This window comes from Schistocerca americana, chromosome 3, assembly GCF_021461395.2.
Source record: "Schistocerca americana isolate TAMUIC-IGC-003095 chromosome 3, iqSchAmer2.1, whole genome shotgun sequence".
Taxonomy (NCBI): domain Eukaryota; kingdom Metazoa; phylum Arthropoda; class Insecta; order Orthoptera; family Acrididae; genus Schistocerca; species Schistocerca americana.
The window spans coordinates 275127926-275142320 of NC_060121.1; positions in this window are offsets into that span (position 1 = coordinate 275127926).

A 14395-nucleotide genomic window follows, 5' to 3' on the forward strand; every position below is an offset into this window, starting at 1 on the left:
AGAATATTTCGTAATCTCACCAGACTTAACATCTCTGGAGCAGAAGTTTGTGGGTCGCTTCTCCTGATGACGAGGCACTAATTTGAAATTATCTTGTTACTGATCTCATTTCCATCTGTCTCTGACGTTAAAGTAGGCATTACAAGTAATGTTGCATGCGGTTACCAGGCATCCAGAAACGTTTTCCAGCCCTCCTTCGCAGTGAATCACGCACTCTTTCAAATACATCCGACTCCATTCTGATTGCGTCACATGCATTGGTCACATGCTCCTGTGACGTTGGATTGGGCATACATCAGCACCTTTAAATGCCCCCGTAGGCAGGAATCTAACGATTTCAAGTCTGGTGAAGGGAGGAAAGCATGTTACTGGACCTCCTCGACCAATCGATCGGCCATGAAACGTTGTTTTGCTGAGGTAGCGTGCAAGATCTATAGATAATGGAGTGATGCTCTGTTGTGAGAAAACACAGTCGTTTTGTGCAAGGGGAACGTTCTGTAATATCACTGGTAATCCATTGTGCACAAATTGTAGACAGACATAACCTGTTAATCTTTCTGGTCCAGTATATGCCAATGTCACCGACAGTTCCTGCCAATACATTTGTACTGAAGCGGTCCTGAAGCTCACCTCCAAGACTACTCGGAGATCCCCATCTGCTCGTACGTGCGTATTGTGGTAATCTGATATTCCATCTCACGTGAATCCTAAGTCAATTCTTCAGAAACCTGTTGTATTAGCCATTGGCAGAACTGTAATCGGCCATGGTGGTCTTCTAACGATAGAACTTGCACATGCCAGGTTTAAAGCAAGTACTTGTGCAGAACTGCTCACATGCGAATATGCTCCTGTCTCAACAGATATTGTTTTTCGGACATATAATTACAGTAACTTTTCCTCTTGTAAGAACACTATTACCTCCTGTTTGCATATGTGACATGTTTTTTTTTTTAAGATTCAGTGTTTTCGGTAGCTTGTCTTACCTGCCTCCCCCTCGTATTACGTTTCTCCCTGCTGCAAACACATATGGAGAATGGCAAGAATGATTGGTTTTAAGACTCTGTACAAGTTGTTATTTGTCAGGTTTTGTCTGACGAACTACTACAGGACAGATATGTAGAGGAAATGTTTATCTTATATTGCGACCTTAAAGACGGCTCTTTAAATTTTATAAGCGGGTTTTCGCAAGATGTACGTATTTCATTTAATGTCTGCCATGTAAGATTTCTCAAAATTTATTTAACTTTCTGGCCGGTGAAAGATACCTGCGGACAGTCGTGTCGACCGTAACTGTGTAGCTTCGATGTCTTTAATCAATAACAGGTTTTAATGAAGGACTGTCTTTACTGTGCACAATCGTTTAGACGTACTGCGGCAATGTTCTACATGTGGCCCATATTGTTAATTAAAAAACTTAATTTCAATTAGAGTTCTTATAACTTACATCTTCCATAGGAGAGTAGCACTTCTGCCTTCGGTTCGTTGATGTACATTGCACTCATTCAGACCTTCAACTGAAGGCTTTTGACTGAATAACCGGTATGCTTTTTCCTTGCGTTTACATTTGTTTACCGTCAGCACCAGCAAATTACGTTACCCCCGGTACCCTAGCTGTGTGCTAATACTGGAGAGTCAATGTCAGATTCGTGTCACATTTGTAACAACGTCACGTTTACGTGAATGATACACGGCGATACGCTTTTCGAACAGGACTTAAGGAGAGGAAGTGGTTTGTTGAATTAAAGAAATTGGATGCCAAGATAAATGGAAAGTTCTGGATATACAGTAAGCTAAGGAAAATTCTTGATACGCCTAAGGGTAAGCGTCATGCAAACAAGGACACCAATTTCTTAAGTCCTTCTATTACAGCTGTAGTTCGCCGAGAACTGGGTATGGGTCAACGGATAGATCACTCTTTCCATGTAAGAGGTTAACGGTTACGGACGGAGCAATTTGCCCCAGCAACAGACATTAGCGCCGTGGTGTTGTGCTACTAGTTGAGACAAACGTAAGTCAGATCAAATGCAGTTAGTATGCCAAACGGAATTCCGTCGATTGACAGACAGTATTCATGTTATATGTTTAGCTGCTTTAGTCGCTTTGTTAAGACAGAGGAGCGCGTCAATACCTTCGACTCCTACGATACCTCACATAAGTCTACATTCGTACCAACTCTACATCGAATTTTTGTTGTAAGGAAGAATACCATACATATGGAAGATGGTAAATGTGATTATGTTGACAAAAGGTGAAGAAGGGGAAGGATCCCACACCTCCAGATCCATACAATCCAACGTGCGTTCTCGATACCTTGGGCAAAAAGGACTTAATAGATTCCTTCAAAAAATACATAATAGTGTTAGAGAGTCGAGTTGTCCACTGCATTAGAAAAGGCAACGTACGTCTTATTAAAAGGTGCAGGTCAACAGCTGTCTTCAAAATCTGTTAATTTAACCTAAATTACTACTATTTTCAAGTTGGTTATAGCCATTTTTCCGGCAAGTCCAAGTGGAAACGTATCTGACTATAACTCGTGTGGCGGCTACAGTTGCAAGAGTACATTGAAATTACTAATCGTGATAATTCTGTTTTAGTCCTAAAAAAAGAAAGTGAACTCGGGAGTGGACGGGTTTCCGAATTCTTAGTGTAATGGAGATTTCCTTATAGGGAACTGCCCGTGCCATACATACGTTTTTGAAGTCTGTATACTTCGAAACAAGTCGGAGCGTTACTAAACACACAAACAGTAATCTCTGAATACAAAATAAACTTTTATATGTACATCTGTTGAGGCATGATCCGTAACGAGTGATGCCTGCGCTATTGCATTTGCCTTCAGTTTCCTGTGCGGTTCCTTACTTGAAAGTGTTGAAAGCCACATTGAACGTAATGCCCGTAGCGATGGGGAAAGCCGAAACTCTTTCGGAGTAGCGGTGCAGCTAAACAGGGCAGAGAATGATCCTATATATAACATTGTTTAGGAATTTTTATAAAAACAGTTATATGGATATGGCCTATAAAGTTTTTTTGGTAACTTGTTCAATTGCCCTTTTACGGAGTAAGAAGATTTTCAGTGAAGGTTACTAATCAACATCGAAATCTAAACTTCACAGAATACTTAAGTGAGTGATTTATCACCGAACAAGAGGGGGATTTAATGTCTTGTATGTAATATGCATGCCGATAGAATATCCAGTTTCTAGTTGACACGCTACCTAAATTAACTAACGAAGAACTAAGATTTGTTTTAACCAGAACGGTAAATGCACAGTCCACTCACATTTATGTGACAAACTGTCAAAAGCCTGAATAACCACCTTTTAAGGAGCGGATTGTTGTGAGACGTGCGTGAAGTGACTGAACGATGTTCTGGAAGATGCCGACAGGGATATGGAGCCATGCCGACTCCAGTACCTGGATAGCTGCTCTCGGTTTCTCGGTTGAGGCTCCACGGCGCGGACAGCCGATGGAGGTGGTCCCACAGATTCTCCATTGGGTGTAAAACCGGGGAGTCTGACGGTCGGTGTAAAAAAGTAAACTCATTCTGGTGCTCAGAGAACCGCACATTTATACTTTCGAGCTGTGTCACACGTTGCTGGTAGATGACATAGTGCCGAGGTAAAACAAACTGTATATGCGATAGACATGGTCCCCAAGGATACATACATACAGGGAAACCCACGAAAACATTCCCCAGACCATAAAGCTCGCTCTCCAGCTTGGGCCCTTCCGACGAGGTGGAGATTACTGTTCACGACACCTCAAGAAAGGCTTGTGTAGCGTGTCATCTTGTCGACCAATACCCGTCCACAACACTACAGAATGCCATGAAACAGGATCGAGAGGCAACGCAGCGAAGACATCTGAGGTCAGCACTTGCGGCAGACGAATAGCCAACAGCCCAAAGTAACCCAGCAGGAATAGCATTTTGGACTGTAAAATTTGGAGTAATTTTTATTTTCAGGTATGTTGAATATGGTGTATTACCCATCTCGTGAAAAATCCAAGTTTCAGACCTACTCCTCCTTGTGCGTTATCCACAATCCTTAAAAAACTGCCAACATATGTCACTTTTTAAAAGTTTTTCCTCAGTAACTTTCTTCCAACGCATTTTCAACAAAAAATACCACAACCAGTTTTAAAGAGGATTAAATTTCCTTCAAGTTTCATACGTAACACACTGGAAAATTTGGTACAAGATACGAAACTGTGAAAATCTGCCGAAATATTAAGAACTCGCAAAAGTTGGCTATGTCAGCGGTTTCGCATTAATACCTTTCGTTTTAGCGCGGTTTTACGCACAATTTCTAATAACCAGTATTGTAGACGATTTAATTTCCTTCTAGATTCACACAAAATATTTGTAATTACTCTCTACATAGTCGATAAATGTTGCAATAACAATTTTAGTGAAAGTGAATTTGAAACTGAAAATACCATAGTAAGCCAAAAATAGTATTCCTGAATGTAAAGTCATCTTTAAGCCATTATGTTTGAAATATAAATACGCAGTACATGACATTCGTGTAACTTTTGGAGAATAACAATCATGGAAAAGAAATATATCAGTTCTCTACCTTTTTACGTGCATGTATATCTCAAGAAAATACAATTTGAAACTAGAGGTTAAAATTTATTTTAATGATATATAAAATTTTCAGTTAAAAATTCAACTTTTGCTATTTTACCTCAGATGTTAACGTGTACAATTCATCACTACGACAAATAATCATTGTACGAACTATCTCGTGTTGTTCCATGTTGAATTCTACCTCTGACGCATTACTCCATGATTCAAATCCACAATGAGGTTCGAGTCTTCCCTTGGGCATGGTGTGTGTGTTGTTCTTAGCGTAAGTTGATTTAGGTTAGATTAAGTAGTGTGTAAGCCTAGGGACCGATGACCTCAGCAGTTCTGTCCCATAGAACTTGACCACAAATTTCCAGTTTAAACCACAAATGTTCTTCTTCTAGCCCCACTTGAGGGCGACTTGTTCATACACCATCCACATTTGAACTTGCAGGTAAGTCCTATTTGCATAATACTGAACTGCATCCCTTGTTGGATTTAGGTGTGGCAAATCGAATTTGCTATTTGTAGCAGCTTTAGAACAACAAAGATACCACAACTCATGTACAGAAGTGTTCGAGACACCTCCATGAAGTGCTGTAAGATTTTCATTTGCCTATGCGATCTTCCCTCTTTCTGGAGCTGGATCTTTGAAAATGAGAACACCTTTATGGAGGGAAGCATCATTCTCAAGTGTGGTGCAAAATTTAATTTTGCCCCGTCCAAACAAAGCGAACGTGGTATCGCGATCACTTATTGCATGGAGAAACAGAATTTTTTTCATTTATATATGAAGTATGTTTTGGAATACAGCTTACGTCCTATGTTACACCTACCATATTTGCCAAAGAACACAAAAACACATTTCTTGGGATTAAGTCATCGCCAAAACCAAAAAGTAAATGTGTTTTCCAGTAATAACATCATCGTGTTCAGGGGTCAATGAATAACAGTTTTCACAGTTAACACATCTGTATCGGAGAGCTTTGTGACCATTTGTGCTTGCTGAAATCCTCCGTTCGGAAGCAATGAGATGAAGCGGGATATTTTTTCATTCGATAACAATTTATCCTTTTGTCTCTCCGGAAACATGTTTCCGTTAAAGAGAACACCTCCACAGAATTGTAGACGGGGACGACGAGCTCTTTTGGTGCTTTTGTCTCCTTTTATTTTCTTCTGTGGAATACCAGTCGAAGACTAACACGGCATTTCGAACATGGTTTTAAGTCAGAAATCTCTCAAAAACAGCAAAACAACATTGGCTCCGATTCCAGTAAACTCTTTCCTAGTAGTAGCTAACTATTACACCATCTTTGGTCTTCCCACTTCTATGTCAATGAGTGAGGGCATGGAGCGAACTTTGTCCATTTGCGAATATATCCCCTAGAAATTACATGAATCTCACGAACTACATGCAGAAATTGCACACATATTATCTTAAAGGTGATATTACATTCAAGAATACCATTTTCGACTGAGGATGGTACCTTCGGTTAAAAGTACGCTTTCACTCAAATTGTTAATGCAACATTTCTCGGCGTGTATGGAAGTTCAAATGGTTCAAATGGCCCTGAACACTATGGAACTTAACATCTGAGGTTATCAGTCCCCTAAAACTTAAACCTAACTAACCTAAGGACATCACACACATCCATGCCCGAGGCAGGATTCGAACCTGCGACCGTAGCGGTCGCTCGGTTCCAGACTGAAGCGTCTAGAACCGCTCGGCCACAGCGGCCGGCGGTATGGAAGTATTTACAAATATTTTGATGAATCTTGAAGGAATCTAAATCGTCTACAACATTGGTTATTATGCACTGTGCACAAAACTACACTAATGAAAGTTATTAAGGCGATACCACTGAAATATCTTTTTGCTATTTCTAGACATTTTTGCAGATATTCGCAGCTGAGTAACTGCTCCGAATTTTCCATGCTACGTATGGAACATGCAGGAAAGCTAACGCTACTTAAAACTGATAGTGACATACTTTTGCCTAAAATGCGCTGAAGCGAGTTGCTGAGGACAAACTGAAAAAAAGACACATTTGTTAGTGGTTTCTTCAAGATGGCGAATAACGTATAAGGGGAAGAAGGTCTAAAACTTGAATTTTTACATACATACAGCATACCTGAAAATCAATAATGCTTCACCTTTTACCTTTTCAGAGCCACCTCTACTGTACTAATTGGCACCGATCGTAACAACATTATCACAACGTTAGCACAGCCTTGGGCCATGAATCGCCATCCAAAGATCTAGAACCGCGTTTGCTGTGCCAATCATCACCAAGAACGATGTTTCCTTGGGAAACCTTCTACTACACCAATGAAGCTGGCACATAACGGAAGAGGCAATTACATCACAATTACCTCCACAGCGCTCAAGGGTCCGGCAGGGCGTATATATGGACAGGGGTGCGATGGGGTGCCCTGTGGAATGTGGTAGCCAAGTCTGGTGTTCTTACAGTTTGTAATCTATTTAAATTAATTACAGCACATTCCAGTGACAGACGGGAGGCAAAACGTTGCAGGGCAATACCAGTGGCTAGACATAGTTAGGTACGGCAGCAGGTGTAATTTTCCTTAGTGGTAGGAATAGTTATAGTGGTGGGAAGTAGTACTGACCTTAATGTAATACCGCATTACACACCATTAGTTGCCGATGAATAGGGAGAAAAACCTCGTATTGGTACTAATAATTGGCGTAAGAATAAATCAACCATGTGATTAGGCTATATTTAACAGGCTACAATGTAACAAGTAAATAAATAAATAAATATTGTGTTCACGTAGAGTGGTTCGTAGAAACATAAGTAGTTGGCACAGTGGTTAGAAATTGGACTAGTATTCAGGAATACGGTAGTTCAATCCTCTACAGGTCCTTAAGATTATGATTTTCCTAAATCGTTTGGCAAATCCTAATTTATGTATCACGTTATTAGCCATGTTCATTTAGTTGATGTACATCAGGTCTCGCTTCTAGTTCATATTTGTCTTCTTGGTAGCATTGCGTTGTGAAGCACAGTTAATTCAGAAACAATAATTAGGAGGAAGGATATTGCCAGCAGTTTTGTGGTTGTTAAATTTAGGGTTGTCTGACATACCACATTTTAGGCTTACACAACTCGGGGAATTAATCTGTACGAATGACTGAACGCCGAGTCGGGAGGTAGATATCTGTATTCTACTGTATATTTCCACGAGTAGCAGTTCATGTAATGTAATTGTGTGTAGCCCAACGGAGAATAAATGGCTTTCAGTTTACAAAGTGAACATATCTTTGTAGGTGGCTGCGTTCGGCATCTAGCCCCCACTGATTAGTGTCTCCTTGTGGTCTTATGTTTCTTAGGTAACTCACTCGTTCTTGCCCAAGTTGCGTAATACGACATAAAAGTATAGTTTCTTCCGGTGGCTCCTTCATCAAAGATAAAACTTCTCAAAAGCTTCTCTATTTCTTGAACCTTTTATGAAATACAGACTGTGCTTATATTAATCTTCTATTTCTAGACAAGGTAGTCTGCTTGTTGGGTGGTATATTAGACACTTATAAACAATTCACTTACAAGTACTTCTTTGTTTAGAAGATAGCTTAGAATTTATATCACGGGAAACCAACACTGAACTACAGAACAATGTCTCAGCACCGGGTAATTAGTCTATAGTTTGAAACTACTACCAGCGTCGCTACTGACGATATGGCCACGTTCCTTTGCTCTATGCCGATCCATTAAGGCCACATTACGCCAAGAGTACCCCATATATCTTCGTGCGAAGGAACAAGTGACACAGTGCATGGAACATCGATGTCTGCTGCGAAGTCTGCCAGAATAGGTGCTTGGCAAAGATTAACAGCAGGAGTAAGTGGGCGGAGAAAAGCTAGCAAACATATTGGATTCGCCGCTCATTAGCTTCAGAATTATTGCCCTCTGAAAGACAAAGTTTTGCGAGCAGAATATTTTCTTGGCATCTCCCCTCTGCATGTCGCAGAAGTCTAGAGTGCCAGATGGCACCAGCACTAAGGAGGTCACTTCGTTTGCTGGTCAACAGGGCTACTTTACTTTGCAAGAAGTGGCAAACATCTCAGTATCTCATACAGATGTTGTTTCAGAGAGGCGGAATGTGTTCATTAGTTGAATAAAAATAACGAGATACCAATAACATCAAATTTTCATCGAATAAAAGACAGTACTAGTATCTTACTGAAAGGGCCGCGAATAAAATATTTTAAAACACCAGAAGTCATTTTCGTTAAATTTTGATTCGATTCCACACGTATCGATCAGTATCCACACAATGCCATACTGCCTCGGGCATGGATGTGTGTGTTGTCCTGAGGTTAGTTAGGTTTAAGTAGTTCTAAGTTCTAGGGGACTGATGACCATTGATGTTAAGTCCCATAGTGCTCAGAGCCATTTGAATCATTTGAACAATGCCATAAACAACATTCACAGGTTTTCAGACAGTGAAATCCTACAACTAGATGGCATTTAGTTTTAGATAAAATAGTTAAGTCACAACCTGAACTAATAATCAAAATCTTTCGATTAATGGGTCAAGTAATTCAGCTATACAAACAACAGGCAAGATTACAAAACAAGTGATTTGAGTGAGAAGAGACATTTTCATTCATTATTCTTCGCCCTACTAACAAGTCACAAGATCGTATTATTGGGGACACCTGGACGACATCCATCATCGAAATTATGTATTCGAACTCTTAAAAGTAGTCCTTGTAACGCACAAGTTTAATCGCAAATTTTCATTTATAAAATGTTCCGCTAGATATGAAATAATGATTGATCACCTGTTTCCCTGCGTAGGTGCCTTTTGAAGATGTTCATCCATAAACTACTGTTTTCTGATATTAAATGTACATAAATAACATATGTAAATTCAAGTCACTGGAATATGGTACAGCAAAGTATTTGCATTACTAAATGTCTGGCGTAGAAATCATTCGATATCACGTCTCTAGAAAGAAAATGTGCTGGCCTGGAAGACTTCCCTGCTATTGTTGGGATGGATGACAGAGGCGCTCCACTCGCAAGCTTAAGTGAGGCGCAGATTTAGAATTTCGTACGTTCTTCGTTGTAAGTTACAGTCATGTGGAAAGATATCCACAGGACATTATAAATATTGTATGCCACTGCTCTGAGTTAACAAGCAGCCACGCAGTCTCGTAAGGGATTCATCTTGGTCCACTGTCGGCTTCAACGGAAATGAACATAAGATTCCGATCTACTCACCAGCGCCGTCAGATCATCAGTACTTGGTCACACTTTACTTCAATCGCAAATCCTATTATCGTCTAAATGACAGATCTACTTGAACTACCATAGGCTGCAATTTTATACCTTTAATGCACCATACTTATAAATTACATTACAGGTCATTTTCGAATGTATGATGTTGGAGCTGTGTGTATACATTTAAGAAATTTCTTTCGTGTTATGTGGGACAGGTTCTTGCACACTAATAATTATAGCCATTACGAGGTGTATGTTTTTAGGTTGATTAGTACCTATAATTACAAGTGCCAAGAGTAGGTTATTAATGTTTATCCAACACCTGACCTGTAGGTCACTTTATATTGACAGCCGTAGTCCACTTAGTGGCGCAGTACGACTGTGCATAAGCTTTAAGGTCGTAAAGTTTGTAATGAATTTGTAGGACGACTGTTCGAGTCAGAGAAATAAACCCCACATACTGATATGCATATACACTATTGGCCATTAAAATTGCTACACCACGTAGATGGTGTGCTACAGACGCAAAATTGAACCGACGGGAAGAAGATGCTGTGATATGCAAATGATTAGCTTTCTAGAGCATTCACACGAGGTTGGCGCCGGTGCCGACACCTACAATGTGCTGACATGAGGCGTTGCCTGGTCAAACGATGTTGTGATGCCTCGTGTAAGGAGGAGAAATGCGTACCATCACGTTTCCGACTTTGATAAAGGTCGGATTGTAGCCTACCGCGATTGCGGTTTATCGTATCGCGAGATTTCGGCTCGCGTTCGTCGAGATCCAATGACTGTTAGCAGAATATGGAGTCTGTGGGTTCAGGAGGGTAATGCGGAACGCCGCGCTGGATTCCAACGGCCTCGTATCACTAGCAGTCGAGATGACAGGCGTGTTATCCACATGGCTGTAACGGATCGTGCTGCCACGTCTCGATTCCCGAGTCAACAGATAGGGACATTTGCAAGACCACAACCATCTGCGACGTTTGCAGCAGCATGGACTACCAGCTCTGAGACCATGGCTGCGGTTACCCTTGACGCTGAATCACAGACAGGAGCGTCCGCGATAGTGTACTCAACGACGAACCTGGGTGCACGAATGGCAAAACGTCATTTTTTCGGGTGAATCCAGGTTTTGTTTACAGCATTATGATGGTCGCATCCGTGTTTGGTGACATCGTGGTGAACGCACATTGGAAGCGTGTATTCGTCATCACCATACTGGCGTATCACTCGGCGTGATGGTATGCGGTGCCATTGGTTACACGCCTCGGTCACCTCTTGTTCACATTGACGGCACTTTGAACAGTGGACGTAACATAGCAGATGTATTACGACCTGTGGCTCTACCCTTCATTCGATGCCTGCGAAACCCTACATTTCAGCAGGATAATGCACGACCGCATGTTGCAGGGCCTTTCTGGATACAGAAAATGTTCAACTGCTGCCCTGGCCAGCACATTCTCCAAATCTGTCACCAACTGAAAACGTCTGGTCAATGGTGGCCGAGCAACTGGCTCGTCACAATACGCCAGTCACTACTCTTGATGAACTGTGGTATCGTGTTGAAGCTGAATGGGCAGCTGTACCTGTACACGCCATCCAAGCTCTGTTTCACTCAATGCCTAGGCGTATCAAGGCCGTTATTACGGCCAGAGGTGGTTGTTCTGGGTACTGATTTCTCAGGATCTATGCACCGAAATTGCGTGAAAATGTAATCACATGTCAGCTCTAGTATAATATATTTGTCCATTGAATACTCGTTTATCATCGATATTTCTTATTCGTGTAGCAATTTTAATGGCCAGTAGTGTATATTAACGTACCACAGACAAAACTATTAGCACCTATACTCGTTACACAGTGTATAGTCTTGCATATACCAATCAGTTTACAAGCACAACTTTCACAAGAAGTCACGTAGGCAAAAACCTTAGTGGCAGCTATGTTACTCGTCTTTGCACATTCATTTAACAGTGTATCGTCTACTTTTGTACATTATGTCGACGAAAATCTTCTTGACAGTTAACACGTTGTTCCTTGTGTATTACTTTTAAAGCATACGATGTACTTTTACGTATTATGTATCCTACTGAAGCTATACGCAATGTCCAGTAAGCTAGCTATTTGTAAGGTTATTGCCCGCATGATGTGTAGTAAAAGTTGTGCTTGTAAGGTGACTGGCATGCGCAACACTATATTTGTAACATTCGATGTATGTATGTCTTTGTGAACAAGCAAGCGTCGTTCCATAAAAGAATTTTTTTATGTTACAAACACATCACTAATATCATTCATTTGAAACTGGCCTAATGCCGAAACTTTCCAATAATATAATTAATATGCATGATGCATTAAGGAATATAACTGACAGCTTACGTTGGTTAAAATAGTTCCATCATGTAGACGATAAATTCAGGCTGTGGGCCCCTACATGAGGAAATTAAAAGTAAATTCTAGTCTATGCTTCATCAAGTTATTAGTAGAATTTTTGTGGTCGTTGAACATGTGAGTGACCTGATACATTATTACCTAGAATTTTTTTCTTGTTTTTGTAGTCCCAATTTCCAAAAACCAAGCATTGTTGTGTCGAAGAAAATACAAACAAATATCACGTTTCAGGCACTGATTTACTCAAATAGCTGCAAAACCACTAAGTAAGAAGTAATTGAGCTTGATGTTAATTCTAAGAAGTAACTACCTTTTGGGTTGCTGTGCCAATAAATAAAAGGTATTATAGATTATTTACATTTCAAAGCAAAACTCTGGCACATCATTTGTTTGAATGTATTTGTCAATCATATTTCATGAAGTGTATTTTTCTGATTCTCGCTTAGAATGCACTATTTCACCCTTGCTTCAACCTCTTGTACTGGGAAGTATTTTCCAGTAATAATCTGAAACGATATTAAAAGTTCAGGTTATGTCAGTGGGGGCATCAGCGCTTTGCATCTAATTTTAACACATTATGACGTCTAACTTTACTAAACGTCCATGATTGCAACACATATTCTTTTACTGCCTGTAATTCTTGTACTTCAGTTATTGTGATGAAATCTTATTATAGCAATGAAATTCTTGTGTCATTATGAAAGTTCCGAAGTTAAGTAATCGCAGAGCAATATGTGATTATAGAGTATGATTTCCACTGGTACGATTATTTCGTCCTCTAGTGAAGATTGTCCAGTTTACTTAGCGAGCATTTTGTTTTAAAGTAGTTCACATTCCTCGCAAGAATACTATTTGCTTTGTAGGCACTCTGACCCAATTCAGCCTCTATGTAAGCAACACCGAAATCAACAAGCTAACTGTTAAACACTTCACAACAGGATTTCCATGGCGGAAATTACGGCAATTCTTGGCAATGTGTTGTATGTATTCCAGTATTGATTCGGTTCCATTTGGAATCGGTTCCCTTATTCCATAGCTCCTCAGGAGCAAGTTGTTACACTATCATAGCATATAAACGTAACAAAGATATATAGGGAGGCGCTTATTGCTGCAAAAAAATCATTTAATGACAAAATAATATATAATGCAGAAAATAAAAGCAAAGCTGTCTGAGATGTTATAAAAAAGGAAACGGGGAGAGGCAAAAAATTGCAGAATATCATACTGCTAAGGGAGGGGAATAAGGTAATAAATGATCCACAACACGTAGCAAACTATGTAAACGAGTATTTTTCAAGTACTGCAGAGAAGTTACAGCAAAAATTCCCCAAAACAAATATAACAACTGTAAATAATGTTGCACTAAATACAACAATTTTATATATATATATATATATATATATATATACACACCTACCCCCATGAACCATGGACCTTGCCGTTGGTTGGGAGGCTTGCGTGCCTCAGCGATACTGATGGCCGTACCGTAGGTGCAACCAAAACGGAGGGGTATCTGTTGAGAGGCCAGACAAACGTATGGTTCCTGAAGAGGGGCAGCAGCCTTTTCAGTAGTTGTAGGGGCAACAGTCTGGATGATTGACTGATCTGGCCTTTTAACACTAACCAAAACGGCCTTGCTGTGCTGGTACTGCGAACGGCTGAAAGCAATGGGAAACTACAGCCGTAATTTTTCCCGAGGGCATGCAGCTTTACTGTATGGTTAAATGATGATGGCGTCCTCTTGGGTAAAATATTCCGGAGGGAAAATAGTCCCCCATTCGGATCTCCGGGCGGGGACTACTCAAGAGGACGTCGTTATCAGGAGAAAGAAAACTGGCGTTCTACGGATTGGAGCGTGGAATGTCAGATCCCTTAATCAGGCTGGTAGGTTAGAAAAATTAAAAAGGTAAATGGATAGGTTAAAGTTAGATATAGTGGAAATTAGTGAAGTTCGCTGGCAGGAGGAACACGACTTTTGGTCAGGTGAATACAGGGTTATAAATACAAAATCAAATAGGGGTAATGCAGGAGTAGGTTTAATAATGAATAAAAAAATTGGAGTGCGGGTAAGTTACTACCAACTGCATGGTGAACGCATTATTGTGGCCAAGATAGACACGAAGCCCATGCCTACTACAGTAGTACAAGTTTATATGCCAACTAGCTCTGCAGATGATGGAGAAAT